The 18,196-nt window shown below is 38.1% G+C and overlaps 1 long non-coding RNA gene across 1 annotated transcript in view; it reads left to right on the top strand.

Moving 5' to 3' along the window:
- The first annotated feature begins 6,111 nt into the window (after nucleotides 1–6,111).
- Nucleotides 6,112–18,196, top strand: part of LOC143167147 (uncharacterized) — a 190,216-nt gene continuing 178,131 nt past the window's right edge. The window contains exon 1 of the long non-coding RNA XR_012996504.1: nucleotides 6,112–6,223. This is a non-coding gene — a long non-coding RNA (uncharacterized LOC143167147). The remainder of the gene's footprint in view (nucleotides 6,224–18,196) is intronic.

Genomic DNA, 18,196 nt, shown 5'->3' on the forward strand with positions numbered 1-18,196 from the left:
AAGAACTTCCTGTGAGATATTGACCTGGTCACGGTCAGCTGCTCTGAAATTTGTTAAGTAATCTATCTAATGTGTCTAAGGAGTAGCATATCAGAAGCAATCCATCCAAATGGCTCAGGAAGATCAATAAAAGGATAATAAATCCGATAATTCTCTGTGATCTGCTCTGGTGTGAAGCTACTGGGAAAGCCTTGTACAGTATGAAGATTAATTCTAGTACACATTTGTTAGGGTGACAAATGCTCTGCGCCAGAACTGTGGCTGGTGCAAAATTCATTTGAAATTCATTTTCAAACTTTATTTTCTGCGGTAATCTGCTGTCATGAAACTGAATGTCAACAAATGGCAATTGCTGAGGACATTTTCAAAAGGGAAATAGACCCAAAGTTTACAGAAGGAGTTTTCCAGCTTTTTTTTTGCTTTTGTGAATCTCCCACTTAATTTCTGTTTAGCAAGAGAAACATCTCTGTCTTTGATATTGTTCTAATTTTTAAACCATAGTAATTATAACAATAAACCATTCTTTAAGTATAATACAGTAAATACAAAGGCCAAAGGGGTAATAAATGTGTTTAGATAGTTAATATCCTTACCAGATTAGGAACATTAGTTATCAGTCCTTTATGAGAAGGGAAAAAAAACCCCACTGTTCAGGCACAGTCCTGGGAGTCAAAATTTTTTTTGTTTCATTAGTATGTGGTAGGTGTAGAATCAAGTATATAATCTAGATATGATGCCACATATAGTTTGTTCATTATTTGTCCAGTTGTTACACTGGCTCAAACACCTTTAGGAAAGAATCCTAGCACTTCTGCTTCTGACTCAATGACATGACACTTCTCACATGAGAGAAGTGACCTTTCTCAGGGCAAATCAGCACATCTAGGAAATATTTTTGAATGTTTGACCACCTCAGAATTCTATTTGTGAGCTCCATTCTAAAAATGTTCAAAGGTTTGGGGACTAGCTGCATCTTTTCAAATCAACTCCAGAGGCTTTAAAGATCAAGAATAGTACTTTAGCCGTCTAGATCTTGGTCAGTGAAAGAAATTGGTATTTATTTGAAAATAAAGAACAGAAAGAAGGTGTTGAAGTTTCAGTTTATGAAAAAAAAAGCAGAGCAATTATTAAGTCACATAAAACACTATTTTCACAATCTGAGTCTGCTAAATTGCAGCATTTGAATTATAGACTTTTTAAAACTTTGTAGATTGTGATTTTTTTTCACATTCCTAAATTTTTGCTGCACAAAAATCTGACCATAAAATCAAACAGAATACACTTTGTCCTCTTTGTTCATATCGCCATACCATCATAGTATCTGCCTTTCATGAATCTAGCTAAGGAAAAATTTATGTTGAAAGCAAAGTAGATGATGGAATCCAAGCACCCCCTACCCCCAGTCAGTGACGTCTTGTTCCTCAGAAATACAGGCTCTGCTGATGCCAGCTCAAATTGTTGCATTGTTATAACTTCAAGTCAATGATGTCTCGTCTTGATGGGTGCCAGTTCTGGAATGCATCTCTGAAGAAGAGAATTCAGCCTTACTTTAAATGGCATCTTTAACCATAGACACTTAGTGTTGCACCCCTTCTGCTCCAATTAGTGATATTTCAGTGACGATAATAGGTATAATTTCATTAAGCCTTTGCCTGAAGGCTTCTTGGTGTCTAATGGAAGTCAGCTCAAAAGTTTAGGTGGCCAGTTTTAAGAAGTACAGGTATCTTTAAGCAAATTCAGCAGTAAAACATATGCTGGATGAAACCAAAATGGATTTCAGGCAGTAATACTGGTGAAATAAGGAAGTAAAGAAGAAGTCTTTATAAGCTTAGTGACTTGCTTCTTGGGTTAGCCACTAGTTATACTGTCAGAATTGTCTTCAGAAACACCAAAATGGCACTACCCAAGTAATTTTGGAGATTGTATTGGAGCACTGTCATCACTTGCATTATAAAAATGTCAAGATTATGGAGGAAGTGTTTCAGGTACTGGTTTCTAGTGTTTCTTACTGTTGGGAAAGAAAAAAAAGACAATGGGAAAATAATACATGAAAAAGAGAAGTTAGAACTTAGCCTATTGCCATCTGAAAGGAGAAGGGAGAAGACACCACCTTGGTTCACTTTCTGTATTTCATAAGCTCTCAGCTCTTTTTCGTTCCCTTACTTTCATCACCAGACTGTAAATTATCTGCCGTCAAGGCATTGAATTCTGAAGGAGTATTTTGGCAAAATGATGCATCAAGGAGGCTGTAACGGTGGCACAAAAGCAAGGATAGGAACATTTCCTTTTATCCAGCAAAGAGATACTGGTTTAACATGTTCAAACTATTAACATAGCTACTTTTGGAAATAACCAAAGATGGCTCATAAAATATTGTCTTAGTTTGTCAATAGCAAATTCAGATGTTGTGTGTTTATTTTAACATGGGGACAAAGCTAGGATAAAACCATGTTCAGACTAGTGCACTAGGAACTTTTTCGCCTGCTGTGCTTTTATTAGGCCACAGATTCATCCCAGGTCATTAGAGTTCATCTTATCTATACAAGTCTCTTAGAATAAGGTGGGGTAGCACTAATGCAAATTAAAATCAGCTATTTATGGCAGTGTAGAAATACAAGTTACTTTTGATTAGTGGCACAGTGTTTCATTTCTGCTCAACCCCTCTCTGTGAGGATTATTTCCTAACTGGAACAGACAAATTCAGCTGCTGGGTTGCCTCATATGAAAAATGATGCAACATGGAGATGATACATTTGAGGGCTCATGTTTGTAGGCAGTATGTTTTTAATGCTTATAGGAAATACCAATAGATAAATAAGTAAACAAATAATGAGGCCAAAAGAAGAAAGGAAGGATGGTGCTTTCCATAACAAATTGATATTCAGAAGTGTCACCCCAAGTGGACAAAGATCAGGGATCGAGCAGACTAAATGAATGTTGTCATTTTCTGTCAACTCATTCAGAAGCTGGAATGGGAACACATTGCAATGTCTTGGAGTATTGAAAGTCCAAGGCACATTAATAGCACATAAAGCTTCCAGATTGTGTATGAAGAAAAAGCTAATTTCTACTTTTAACAGATTTTTTTTTCTTCTTTTCTGAGTAGGCTCTCTTCTGTTGAATTTTTTTAGTGCCAAAGCATTTATAATTAATAGTCACGAAGGACTGCAGTTTGTACTCTCAATGTATGTATTTTGAGACAATAATCAAAGTGACAAACAATGTTCTTAGTTGTAAATGTCATAAAATCAGTCACCTTTGCTCAAGTAGTTTTGAACGTTGTCATTCTTCATAGTCATTTGCTGGGTCTTTCACACCAATTCTTGGAAAAGGGGAAGAGCACTATAATGTCTGTTCAGCCAATGATGACTTTTCAGTACTGTACAGAATGTATCTTTCAGAATATCCACTTTTCCTGTTTGTACCAAATTTTTTTGACAGACCTGCAATCTTCTTTTCTTTTCTGCACACTTTGGAAAAAGAAGACCAGCCTCTAGTTCCTCAGGTGCTGCTCTGGTGATTGGCTGAGAAGATGCAGCCCTGAGAGCGTAGTGTTGAGGTTTCCCTTCTGAAAGAGAAGAGATAGTACAGGACTGGGTCACTAGCTTGTTTGAATTTAGGGCTTGGCTGTGAGCAGAAACATTGCATCTTTCCTTTAGAAAATGGTTCAATCCATAGAATTCTTAGGTGGGGCTTGAAGATTTTGTTTAACTGTTTATGTTTTACTCTTTTACCTTAATGTGGAAGGCAGGAGGACATTGATATGTCATGGTAATTTGTTCCTATTACACTTACCTTAAATAAGAGGTTATTGTCATTCCTTATCCAAGAGAAGAACTGTGATAGCATTTAGCGTATAATGTCTCAGTATCGTAAGATTTTGTTTTGGTATTTTTTTCCTCTCCTATAAGCTCTGTTGTCTCTCACAGAGTTCGGTTTGGTTTTGCTTTAGGAACAAAAATTTTGATTTCCATTATAGCTCTACTTCTGACCCTCCACAAGATGTTGATTTGAGACAGGTGTGCTATAGTCCCTTATTAAAGACTTACACTTTATAATTTTGAACATACCTTATAATTTCTTATTCTATGGACTTTGATATTTTGTCTTCATCATTTATATATTAAATGCCAAGTTTGCTCAGCTATGAAGTAAAGAGTGCTGGTGGGACCCTGTTTCAGCTTATTTAAAGTAGATCTGACCAGAGTTCCTTGACACAGATGAATTTGTATCAAGCATCCTGCGTAAATGTTTATCCCCTGAAAGCTCTGATTTTTTTTTTAGGGCAGTAGTACATGTTTCAGGTTATTCTCCTATGCCTGTTACTAAGGTTGACTATCACTGTGAAAGTGAATAGGGACATCGTGTTATGCAAAGTAGTTGTAGAGGTATTCAGTATGTGTTTTTTTCTTTATGGTACATAGTTATACACTCTTTTCTCACCAGGTTGAAACTATGTGAAGTGAAGGAGGCTGCCATATTGTGGTACAACTATTGAGTTTTGTATTGAATGGCTGCCAGTTGAGGGACTGAATTTTCAATTTATTCCGTAAGCCGCATAACAAAACAACAATGCCAGCACCTGACTGCATTAAAATCTGTGTTTCAAGGGTTAACAATGTTATGCAAAAAAGTAGCTGAAACCCAATAAATTTACCTGTGCATGGCTTCGCCTGTGGGGATTTCTGTGTATGCTAGTAAAGAAAACCAATAAGAAGCATGCCAAGCTTGTTTTCTCCTTTGGACCTACTCATCTACAGTATACGCAAGGCTGACATTTTGAACCATGGGTCTTTTGAGGTTTAGTCATGTAATCGTATATGTATCCTTATAAGTAGATACCCAGACATGATAAACACATAGACATAATTCAACACTTGAGGTTAGTGAAAGGGATGTATACTATATTGGGATCAATTGCTTTGTATTTTTGTGTACCTAAAATACATATTACTTTCAATTGAAAAAGAAACTTTCCTTGGAGAAATAATTATTTAATTATTGGATACATCAATTATAAGGAAAATATTTTATTTGCATTCTGCAGGTAGGCACTTGGTTTACAAACAACTTAGAACAAAATACTGAAAATATTTATTTTCTGTCTTCAGTCACTAAAAGAACTTCAAACTAGAAAGACACTTTGTTACAAGACATATTCTTCTTGCCTTAAAATGATATACCTTAACTGTGGTCTGCATACCTTTAGTTAAAACAGAGTGCTTGTGAGGTTCTGCTACTCCAAACAGAGAGGGTAAGGGATATATGAAGTCATTGGTACTTTATACAATAAAGGATTAAATTAGTCTCTTGTAAACTTGATTGCCACTCTATTGAAGTTGCGCATGTTTACAAACTGTCTTGAATTTGGCTCAAAATCTGCTGATGACTGTGAAAAGAGAATGCCTGAAAATAATGTTTATAAATTTTATATATTTTTTTAACAGGGTTTGTATTCTTTGTGGTCTCAGCTTCTTCTTTAATAATCAACTCCTCCTCCATTTCCCCTTCCTGTGCCTGTTCATATTGGTTGTATACAAGTCCATGGGGATTTAGGAGCAGAAGTTAGTTTCCACTTTGGGTGATGCATTATCAGAAAAATTAATGAAATTCCAATAATATGACCTTCAATTTGACATAGATAGACCTCTTTAGTTCACTTATGTCTAATACTACAATGCTTATCTTCACACTTCTACAATTACTGCATATTTTGAAACGGTTACCATGGTATTCAACATTCTATTGTATACTGGATATTTGGCAAATACAGGAAAGCTCATAAACCAAAGTAACAGGGTCTTTACTTCTAAATGGTGAAAATAAGTTTTTCAAAGAAAGGCACTTTGTTATATTTATAAACTGGATCAAGTTTACTGATGATGATGCATAACCCTTAAAAACATAGCTTGAACTCTAGATGTCAAGTTGAGTTTGCAAGATTGAGGAGTGGTGAAGTCTTTTTTTTTTTTTCCCCTTGTAAAACATCAGACTTAATAGGGATGAATTGAACAACGATAATCTTTCTTAGAATTACACAGTACAATGTTTTTACAGAGTCATTGTTTCTGAAAGAACTGTGCATTGTCTTCATGTTACAGGCCTGGAAAGTAACATTTTCTGTAGATGTCAGCTTCTGTCTGGTGTGATGCCCTATTCTTCTGGTGATGCCACATGCAGCACTGAGTAGTACTGGCAAATGGAAGAGGTTTCTTGGAATAAGGTAGGTTTCTTTCTTTTCCACAAGGGCACAGCTTGATGAAGTTCTTCATAATTACCTTTCTATTTAATATAAATGAAGTCAAACAGGTATTTTTAGTCTTCTAAATTTTGGAGAAATGTTACCGACCTCACAGCTATTGCTGCTATTACTTGGTTGAACCTCTAAAATTACTGGCAGAAAGTATTTTCAAGGTATCACCATTGCACTGCAGCAAAACCCACCATTCAAGATCAGCAACAGAAACTAGGAAATAAAAGGATATATTTTAATTCCTATCATTGGTTGTGAGAAAAAATAGTGTCTGTAATATCAGTGATTTCTATAATGGACAACAGTAATTACTTGTAGTTTTAAAGACTATTGAAATTGCAGCAGAAGAATCAAGTGCATACGGTCTTTCTTCAACATGGTGCTGCAAAAATGGGTTAGAGCAAACTGGAGCTAGGAAAGCAAAAAAGTGTATATGAAAAGCTTAGAACTGGGGAAACTGGGAAAGAGACTTTTGCTTGGAGAGGACCCTTTGATTAGCAAACCCTGAAGAAGTGCTATAGGGTAATTGTAGAAGTATGACAATGGAGAGGTGCAGCTGTGAAAGTAGAGTATTGTGCTGGATCCATGTTTCACTTCACCTTGACTTGTCATTGGTTTTGGTGGCATCCTCTGTGTTAGTATCTACCGAACAGAGCTATTAATGCATCCAGGTGTTATACTGGGCTACAATGTTCTATGAGCTTTCATTAGTCTCACAGTTGTGTTCCAAAGCATTCTTGGGATGTTGTGACTGTTACCTGTGACTACAAGTATACTCTGTAGTCCCTGTGCATGTGTTGTCAGAAATAGCATATCTTAATTAGCGCTCTGTAGCCGAGGTTATTTCCTAATAGAATGGTTTAATGAGAGTGATTTTGAGAAACATTTGCATATTATTTATGCGCATCATCTCCGGTCAAAGTGCGGTGCAATGAATAGATACTGCCTAAAGGCATTGGTTCTCGTTTACTATTTTCTCACTGGTAAAAGACATATTGAGGTGAGAGTTTGTTACTTAAACATGGGACTGGTAAATATGACACAAAACCTGCAATAGACCCACAACCATCTGGAATGGCAGCTGAGCCCTTGGCAGGATACTGTAGGGTATGCAAAATGCACTAGTTGCTTAGCTTAGCAGTCCTACCCTTTACGTTAGATTTCTATTGCAGGGAACCGTACAACCTGACCTGATTCAGACTGATTATAATCCCAGATTCAGAGGTGATGTTGTAAGTGGGAGTACCTGGAGACCTGCAAGGAAAAAAGAGTTGAAATGAAGCAAGTAAGGCAACCGCTAGGAAGATGTAAGACACTAGGTGGGCTTAATTTATCTTATTTTCCATTGATTGCTTTTCCTACTTCTACTTTTCATGGGCTAGCAACTCACCACTTTCGAGTGAGCGACATCTTTTCTGAGTTGTTCTGTCATGCATTATTTCACAAAAAGAAATGTATTAATTGCTGTATGCTGTACTGCATCCCCTCATTGTGTACCAAGTGTAAGGGAAAGTATTACGGTTGGTGTCTGACATGTGGAACTAATTTGCCTCCCTTGGAGTTCAGGGAGAGGTCTTGGCTATTACAGTGGAAGAAAACATTATGAATTATAGTCACCTCACTTCATGATGCTTCATTTGTAGTTTCCATTTATGATGATACACTATGAATAAAATATGGGGACGATATCCCGGCCCCATTGAAATCAGTAGGAGTTTTTCTCTTAACTTCAGCTAGGCCATGACCCTGGGAATCTCTGCTGGCTCCCGGTGAAGGATTTGTTCTATTCATGCCTCTAACTAGACCTCCTCTGAGGACTTAGTTTTTAATATTACTACCAAATCTACTTCTTAGGTAATAATTCTCTCTTATTGAAGTTTATTTGTACTTGATTTGGGGGATCTGCTCGAAGAAAAACACGTTTCTATACCTATATTTTTCTATCCTTATATTATATGACAGTATTGTTAGGGATAATTATAGACTGACTCTCAGGAAATACTATCTGATAAAAAGAGAGAAAGGACTTCAGAATAATTTCCCAAAGGATAGGGTGGCAATCCTACAGGTAAGATACAATATAAAACTATTCTGCTTGTTGAAGGCTATAAAATGGACTGCAAGAAACAAGGCTTAAGTCTGAGAGGAAAGACTAGATCACTTAATAGCTCTTTAATATCGCCAGTTTCTACGATTGCAAACTCTTGCCTTGAGCGTATTGTGGATTTCCCTTTACCAACTGTTTTGATTTGATAAGCTTATTTTTGCCCATGGGTGAAAAGTTGTTCTTAAGTATTATTCTTGCTTTAATAATAGACTCTTTCACACTCCTGCAGTTGGAGCGTGTATCGCCCACAGGTCATTCATACCTTACAAAACCTTCTACTAAAGGGCATCAGAATTCTTATTTTGTACATAATTTATCTTTCATATCAGCTGATGTGCTTTTTATCTGCTCTTTGCTCTACTGTATTCCACTCACTGTATAGAGTAAGCATAACTATATTAAAATTGGTATGTGACATATGGAGCTAAATTTTGATGGTCAAAAAGATGAATGCTACATCAAAGCTTTATCTAACTCTGGGTTATTTTCTTAATGCAAGTATTAATTGTTTTGAAAAAAGGGACAGATGTAAATTGCTGGGTGTGCTCTCATCTGACATCTTATTTGATTTCTCCGTTTCAGTATCTCAGGTTCATGAAGCTCATTCATCAGCTCCTGTTGGAAGTTCCATTCTAGTGGTGGATGTTGTTTTAGGAAACTTACAATGTTTTTAATTAAAAATCCCTCCCAGTTCGGGCTGGGTCTTTAGAATTACAGCCGTAAAATGTTTGTGCAATGTATATGTGCATATGCGTATGTATGCACATGTGTCTGCTTATGTTGGGGGTTTGAAGCTGATTGGTAGAGATATTTAAAAAATCTTCTCTTCTACACGTTCAGGCCAAAGTGTCCATAAGAATGCTCTTGTTATGCTTTGTTATACAACGTTATGCCAGGAGGGAAGGCTGTGAAAGTATTAAGCTATTTATTGCCTAGTCCTATGGTGCTAATTTACCATTTCATGCTCCCTGCATTTCGCTTCATTCCTTTAAAACTATGTATAAACCATACTTTTCAGCTTGAAGTCCCTCACTGAGACATTACCCCCATAGATAAGTATCCTTGCATTGGCACTTCGTCTTGTTTCAGATGGTTAGCATTGCAGTGGGGGTGGGGGGATAAGATTATTTTCACCAGGGAGGAAACATGATGTCTGTCTGCCATGGGTATTACTGCATTTAATTCTGCGTGTTCTTCCCGGTGTCATAATTTGTTACCTTCTCTATTGAGTTGTTAGAGATCTTTAGGATAGTGATGTTGTATGCATGTCTATTATATAACTAATAAACCAAAATATTTAATCTTGCTAGTTCCTGTTACTTTTTGATCAACACACTGAGTCAGTATTAAGCCTTTGCTTTGTTAATTAACTTGCCAAAGCATACCACTTATTCAACTCGAATAATACCAAGAAAACAAGACCCTAGTGTTCTTTTCATCAGGGTTGTCCCAGATTTTCAAAGTATTTGAAGTACCCTGGAGGTAGATAATCTTAAACTAATTTGTAAAGGAGCCAATATAAATAAATCTATTTTTATACAAGATTTCATAGTGATAAGAATGTTTGATGGAGGGAAAATGATTCAGTGCAATTTGTAACTTGAAGAACATAATACATTTGACTCCTTTTTCTGTATAATATGAAGAGTTCATATGTTGCACAATGTTCATTTTTAATTAAACATTTTATCATCGCACAGCCTTTTATTGACATTCCTCATAATAGAGCTGATAAGATCTTGACCTACTCTTCAATAAAGCAATGTATAACTCAATATTCTGGCACACACTTTTCCCTTCAGAATTAACACAGGATTTTCTGATTTAATTTAAAAATGTTATGTACTTTTATTCACATTTATTTACTTTAACTTCTCAGATTTATGCCCTTGTTTGACTTATGCAATTTGGATGCAACCATTTCTTGAACTATTGCTCCTGTTTGCTTGAGCTTTTGGCTAGCTGGACCATTTTATTGAATTTTTCTTTCTTTCTTTCTTTTCCTTTTTAAAATTTGCAATAAAAAGTGATTTATCACCTAATCTTGCTTCCTACTGTACCTTTTGAATCCAATTTTGATTAGTTGCACTAACTTCACTCACTACTGCCTTAATCATAGGTTTGTAGAGCTTCTGCTATCACAGAAATTCCTTCAGATACTTCATGAGAAGAGATTCCTGAAGATGTCCCCAAAGATGAATTGCGAAGTTGATCCCTGCCAGTAACCTTAAAGAGCCCTGTGATAGAAAGCTGCCCAGGATCATGCGTTTAGCCATGATAAGCATCCCTGCAGCTTGGCAGGATTTTCTCACCTCCAGCGGAGCTGCGGCCAGGGAGCGGGAATCAATCCCTTCAATTGGTAGTGGCTGCTGTGGTGCCTGCTGACCCAGGAGACAGCTGGAGACAAACCAGAAGTTGGCCATAGAGCAGCATCCAGCGGGAATAAGCCCAAGTCTCTTTTCCAGGGTCTGCTGTCTCCTATGTTAGGTTTGTTATGTCAGAAACTGTAGTATTCCTCTACATGTGAAAACCAGGACTCTAACATTTTGCTGCAGCAAGTCACCCCTTGTGAGTTGAGCACCCACCATATTCACCTAAATAGGAGTTATATGTAGAAGATATGACATCTGCTTACTTGCGGACCATCAGATGTTGCAGGACCCGCTTTCTCAGTAATCTCCTAACCTCTTGCTATATCAGCTGTCTCAGATGATAACCACTCAACTGCCCTGTGCTTCTCTTTCATACTTCGGAAAACCAGCTCTGGGCATTTGCTGTTTGTCCTTATCCTTGTATCCCAGATCTGTCACCGTTCACTGTAAATGTATATTGATTTTAGCTGATAATTTTGAGATAATTTTGAGATAATTTAACGAGCTAATTTGAAAATACTTTATGTAATACATCACAGAAAATGCAGAACTGCCTTGCACTTTGGAAAGAGTTTTAAAAACTGGGGAACACTAAGCTCCGCTATTGAGGATGTATTCCTTACACCCTCCCAGATTTCCAATCTTGCTTTGTCAGCATAGCAGAAGTTAAAAATCACATAGGGCCTCTGAGAGTAGGAAGTTATCATGTGCCAGATGTGTATCTTTCAAAATTAAACCTTTCAAGCTTTTTTGTTGTCAACAAGGTCCAGATCGTCAAGGATAAATAGGTATGTAATATATTGAACTAAGTAGTTATTAGATGCTTGAACTAAACTTAGATTTCTGATTTTGTTCCAATTTTTTTTTTCGTTGGGATGTTCTCCCCCCAAAACCTCCAGGAAAATATACTGCCATGTTATTGGAAATGTAGACCTTCGTATTCAGATTCTTTAGCTGTTGGGACACAGAAGTATTGGAGAGCCTGGAAAATATGAAGGTGTGTGACTTGAAAGAAACAGTGCATTGTGTTTTGTCAATTGTTCTAGAAGGTAATTGTTTAGGGAAAAAGGAGTAAGTCTAACAGCTTATGTAGCAGACTCATGGCTAGCTACACCTAGCCAAGCTGGAGAACAGTATCAAGGGAAACACAATCAAGGTGTGCCTGGGACACCTCAGAAGCTGTCAGCACAGGTGCCAAAGCTATGCCTTTCTGTCTTTTCTGCCACTGCCATCCATGCTTGCTAGATTAAGCTAAAATAGGTAAATGCCAGCAGAAGCTTATGCCGTTGTTTGCTGTGCAAGCATATGATTGATAAATTAAACGTGCAGGGCCTCACCATCCGCAACAGAGGAGGGGGAAAGACATCTGAGAAAATGAAAAAGCTGATAAAGTTGTTAGTCGTATCCATCCCTGAAAGCTCACTTGTTAAACCAGACCTAAGTCATATCAGATGAAGCTGCCCATTACATCAGAGATACTGGACATCGCCACTGAAATAGAGATACCCAATTTTAATCAGATTGTTGGAGCAGAGAGGCTCAATTTATGCGTAGGAGGACCCTGCTCTTCAGAGGCAGTGATGAGAGAGCTCATGAGCAGGCTTGTTTGCTCTCCTTTGCTCCTCCTACCCTGGGCAGTCCTGCAGCTGACAGGAAGAATAGGAAGGAGTAACATGGGTATTTTGCTTGCTCACTTTGTCTTTTTGGGTTTTCTTGGTTTATACCTCTGCAACTTTGGGCTGGCTGGCAGTGCTTGAGCTAGCTGAAGAGACTGTGCAAGCTAGGATGGTGACTGGCATCTTCACAGATGCATTGGTATTGGTTTTCCCCTGGCTTTTCACCACTAACTGTCCTCTAGGTATTTTAAAGGGCTTCTAGAATTAATAAAATAAGATCCTGGGTTTTGGACATACTTAAAACATGTTAGAAAAAAAAAATTCTGTTGTATCTGCTGTTGAACATTTATCTAAATGCCCCCTTGTATGTAGGGGACTAATAAGAAGATCTTTTTTTCCATCTTTAAACAGAAAGTAAAGTAGAATATTTCTAGAAGAATGAAAAACCTTAAAATCTAATCCTAATTTCATCAATGTAAATTTTGGTAAGTGAAGTATTTTAAAATGCACCATGTAGCATGTAAAAGTTTGTTTTCATGAGCACCACTTTAAAAGCAAAAGTTACTGTGTTTTTACTGACAGAACTCAAAGAAATGCAGATGTTATTTCTCTGATGAGAAATATTTTATATTGATTAATTAAATAAAAACAAAAAGCTTGTGTAGCTGTGGTTTTGATATTCAAAGATACACCCTTGCCAGAGGGAAGGTGGAAGTATGATTTAACTAAGTTTGTAATCTCATTTCAAGAGAACTGTGTTCAAATTTACATAAATTAGTATTTTAAATCCACTTCCTCCATCACATTGTTTACATTATATATATACAGCATATAATCTGGCACAGTTAGCAAGCCCATGTAAGGACAAGTTAGCAATGGGCCACACCGGTTGAGATCAGGATGACCTAGATAGGTAGTTCTGGCTTTGTTGCATGCTGAATTATCAGCTTTCGAAAACTCATAAAAATTCACAACCACTTCATGTAAAGTCTAATTTGCTTCTGTATACACTTGAGACAGGAAAAAAGTGTGCTTTAAGAAGAGAGGAGTTACGTAGCATTGTTGTTCCTGTGTATATTTGCTTAGAGCTTTAGATGTTGTTGAAAGGGAAGTCTGTTGACTATGTGCTTTGGTTACACTCAGATCCTTAAGAATGGATGTGTTTTGTTTGTCAGCTTGATACCTGACAAAATAGCAGTTAATGTTAAGTTTAGAGAATGTTATTGGAATATTATAAGGGCATTATTTAAAATGAGTGAACAAGCCTTATCTTGTTGATGTTTTATTGGGGTATACCCATTGCAAATCTCACTATTTTATAGAAAACAGTTTAATGATTCATGAAGTACCAAAGTTAATTGTTAATATACTGATATCAGATTCCTATAAAGTAAAAAAACCCTATTAACTCTAATAATTCTATTACATTATTAATATGGACATTTAGGGTGTTCTATTAAATTTAAAAAAAAAAAGAACAAAACCACCTCAGTATTCAGAACTTTTTAAGTTCACAGACTGTCATGTAGAGAATACATACTGTACGTAGAACATGTATATATAAGGTAAAGTAGAAATAGGTAGGTATTGAGGAAAGCTGGCTGTCTAGTCAAGGCATTTAGCTAGAACTTGGAAGATGCAAGTTTAGTTGCTGAATTTTACCATGCTTTTTCTTGATCTGCCACGCCAGATGCATATTTAATCTCCTAGGAGAAAATAAGTGAGAGTTTTACCGGATCATTTGGAGGAACCTGCATTTTACTCCAGCTTCCTTTTTTTATAGGATGAGGTTAATTTTCTACCATCTTTCTCCTCCTTTCCTCTTAGCTTTATTTTATGGCAAAAGCCTATTACAACTGTTAAGATTTGTTATTTCAAATTGGGTAAAGACAACAGATTTTAGCCCTGCCATTCTTTTGGGGGAATAATGATGAGAGTATTTAAAAAAAGATGAAAATATTTATATTTACTGATGGGACTTCACATTCTTAGCTAGTTCCAAGGATATATATTATATGTAGGAAAGAATTGTCCAGAAAGTACAGGTATTTTGACAAAAAAAAAACCCTAATGAGAGGACTCTCTACTACTTTCACTACACTATTTCCATCGGTCTTGACAGAGGTTCCCTCAGAGTACAAAAGATTAAGCTGAGGTTATAGTTGGCATGTGTTTTAAATAGATAGAGGTAAAGAAAAATAGTGAGAAACGTACTCTACTTTGTACTGAGGTGTGTATATATATGCGATACGTCATTTTTATGCAACTTCCTGCTATGATGTTCTCCTCCCCCCTGCATCCATGTGCACACTGAATTGCAGTTCTGGTCTGGCTTTAATGAAAGGACATTCTTCTGCTCTGCAGTCGCTCTCAGTTGTATTTAGTGCTCTGATATGGCAGCTTTCACTGTATCCATAAAATATGAGTAAGCATCAATAAGCTGTCCAAGAGAAAGGAGTTTTAAGGAGGTATTTGAATGAGGAGGGGATGACCGTACAAAAAAGGAAGGGGAGTTCTCTGAGTTTATACTCAGGCACTGGAGAGAAAAGAAGGTCATTTGGGCAAGAAAGCCTGTAAGCATCCTGTCACAGGGTTAGATGATATGTTGAAATTGTAAATTGCATGCGGCAATCGGTGTGTTCTGTGAGTGTGCACATATTGGTGTAATGAAGGTATCCACTCATCCTCTGCTCCCTCTGCAGCTGTCCAGGTATTCACAGCGTGAAGTCAAAGCCACGTTCACCAGTCACAGATTCTGTGCGGAAAAAACCAACCTGCAACAAGTATTTGCAAGAACAGTTGCACTGGAAGTCCCATTTGAACAAAGCCTTTTAACTGATGTGCAAGTAGATTCCTTAGGCAGTTGCATGCATTTGTGGAGAATTAGCAAACAGAAAAGGCCTTCTTGTCTACATGGGTTGGGCTACCCAATCAGGGAAAGAGCACAATTTTGTGAATTAAGTGACCAGTCACGCATCGTGAATAACGAATAGTGATTGTTCGTATCGGTCAGTTAAAAATTGTGTCATAGGGTCAAATATGTTTGCATACACTGCTCAAGGACTTGTGACTAACAAAGTAATTAATAATACCCATGACCTATTTGCAGACACATGGTGAACAGATTTAAGGGCTCAATCCATCGGTTATGTTTCCCAAGGAGCGATTTCACCAGCTCTAGCTAAAAATGTGTAAAATCAAGACTAGAACAGAAACAGTTTCATCATGTACTAGCAATGTCCATCCTCAACACCTGCTGCGATATATCTTTTATTGATATGAATACAACATACGATGGATTCTGTGCCCGGTTCTGTGATCCCCCTCAGTCCAAACCAGCAGACCCCCAGGCCTCCAGAACCTTCAAATACCTGTATTGTTTTGTAATTAGCTTTCAAGTACGAGATACTGTCACAATAATGATATTCTTTTACTAATGATACTCAGTAATGATTCAGTCAAGCCCTGTTCAGAGGCAGGCAAAGGTCTAATCTGCTTTTCCAGGAGTTTGTACTTACTGCAAGGAGCAAGTCCTTAGAGGTCACCAGGCAGAAGCAGCAGCCTTGGTGAGTGAAGTGCTGGGCAGGATTGGTCCCAGAGACACAGCTTCCATAAAGCTTTTCTCACTCCAGCAACTACTGCAAACAGAAACATCTTCCCAGTCAAGGAGGAGGAGGAGGGAGCGGAGGCCAGGGCTGGGAGCACGCAAAACTCAGAACCGCAAGATTTTAAATTCCATTGTATATTTAGTGCAGTTATTGTTCATCCGGGGCTGATGTGCTACTCTAAAAAACAAGTGAAAACTGCAGCAATCTCTCTGAGTCATTGCATTTCGCACAGGTTTTACTTGAATACTGTATTATACTTTGTCCCTAAAAAAAAAAAAAAAATGTTTCTGAAGAAGGAGTAAAGGGGGGTACTTTGGTTAGAAAACAGGGTGTAAACTGTAAGACCTCTAGTTTGTAAAATCTTTAGTCTCTCTTGCTTTTTGTTCTGTAATTGGTTACTAGCACCCCCTTTAACCCACCTTAAAGGGCGAGCAGGAAATTCATGTTTTCGTTCATCAGCCCATCCCTCTGAAAAGCGTTCAATATTAAAACAGTTTGCGAGGAGCAAAGGCAGAAGAAACAAGAGGCCCAGTTAGACCGTGGCAAGGTTAGGAGATGCATGTCTGATGCCTGCAGCAAATATCGGCTCTTGTTCCTGTACAATTTTTGCATGGGGAGACCAAGTTAATTGGGGTATGGCTCTGTTCTTTCCTTTATGTGTGACCTTTTATTATCTCTGTGGCCCTGTAGTTCATGCAGTGTCATAAAGCTGTGGGAAAGTCTTGCAGCTAGTGTTATCAGCTGTTGGAAATTAACTTAAAAAATGAAATATCTGTGTTTCCTTTTGCCTGAAGGTGTCTGGGAGTCTGTAAACTGCTATGAAGGTGCAATTGTTGTGGTTGTGATTTTGCTGTAGCTGAGCATTGTTTGTGCATCTTTTTCCCTTCTTTCTCTCCCCTTCTTTCCCCTCCCCTGCTTTTTAGTGCAAGCTGTGGGCTGGCAATCAGGTGTTGTGCTGGGGGAGGGGGTTACTTTAGGAAGGGGGTTACATGGCATAATTCCCACGAATGTAGGAGGAGGATGAAAAAGATAAAGAAATTTTGTTTTTCTGAGCTAGAGGATTCTCTGCATGACTTCCCCACTGATGGGATCATGTGCTTTCAGGCTGAGATTTTATTAACAATTCAAATGGAAATTGAGGGCACAGGAGGAGCAGATTCTCACATAAACTTGATCTGTCCATGAATGCAGTTCTCTGTTTGCCCTGACCCTGCATGGCTTAAGACACTGCCTGTGAGGCCTGAGTGCCAGACACAAAGACCGAAATGAAAAGCAAGCACATTCCACTAGTCTGCACAAAGGCAATGGAGCAGTTTCTAGCCGTCTCCCCAGGGAGAGATCTTATCTCCTTGGGGCTAAAACCCTTTAGAGTGTTTATTTGTACTCTAGCACCCGAGGTTTATGAATTGATATGGATGCTGATTAAACACTGTAAGTTTCCTCAACGAGTCTTTTTGGGGGACACGGAGGTGTTCTGCATGTATTTTCTTTCCCAAATACGTATCGATATTTATCAAAAGGTTGCTCCGGTTTCCTGACGAGTGAACGCAGACGAGTGCCGAGGGAGAAGGCACTCCAGAAAGTACATTAGTTAATAAAAGTCGTCACCAGCCTTAGAAGAGTTCTGCAAAACTTTGGCTTTAGGACACGTCGCCTGTTTTTAATGTTTAAAACATTAGCGCAGACTGTCACTGATGCCGGACGCTTGTGCTTGCCAGCACTCAGGAAGGTTGCTCCTGAGTAGCTGTACCGATTAAATATTGTGTATACTTGGTTGACCTTGTGCTACGAAGCCAGCGGCGCGCAGCACTGGGGCAGAGGGAGGACGCGTGAGGCAAGGCTGCTGTGGCCACATCTGCACGGCCATTGCTTTCCGCCAATGGCAGTCAGTGGGTGATGCTGCCTGTCAGGGAAATTCTGCCGGGGATGGGAGCTGGGGCGTGAATGACGGGGGTTTGCTGCTGGTTTTTGTCATTTTCTTGAGACTGGAGGTGGGAAAGGCTAGGAACATACCCCAGTGCAAAAATATAATTCATATTCCCTGTCACTGCCTGATGTTAATATTGGCAGTGTCAGTAAATGCTGGAGATTCCTTAATCAAACTATTAAACATTGATATTCCTGGCTAATCAGGCTTCCTTTTATGAAAGCTCTCTAAAATGGTAGGAAATAAGTAAGTAAACAAATGTTTTGACTGTGGTAATTCCAAAGAGTCACAATTTTAATCGCCCTAGTTTTCC

This window comes from Aptenodytes patagonicus, chromosome 1 (genome assembly GCF_965638725.1).
Source record: "Aptenodytes patagonicus chromosome 1, bAptPat1.pri.cur, whole genome shotgun sequence".
NCBI classification, from domain to species: domain Eukaryota; kingdom Metazoa; phylum Chordata; class Aves; order Sphenisciformes; family Spheniscidae; genus Aptenodytes; species Aptenodytes patagonicus.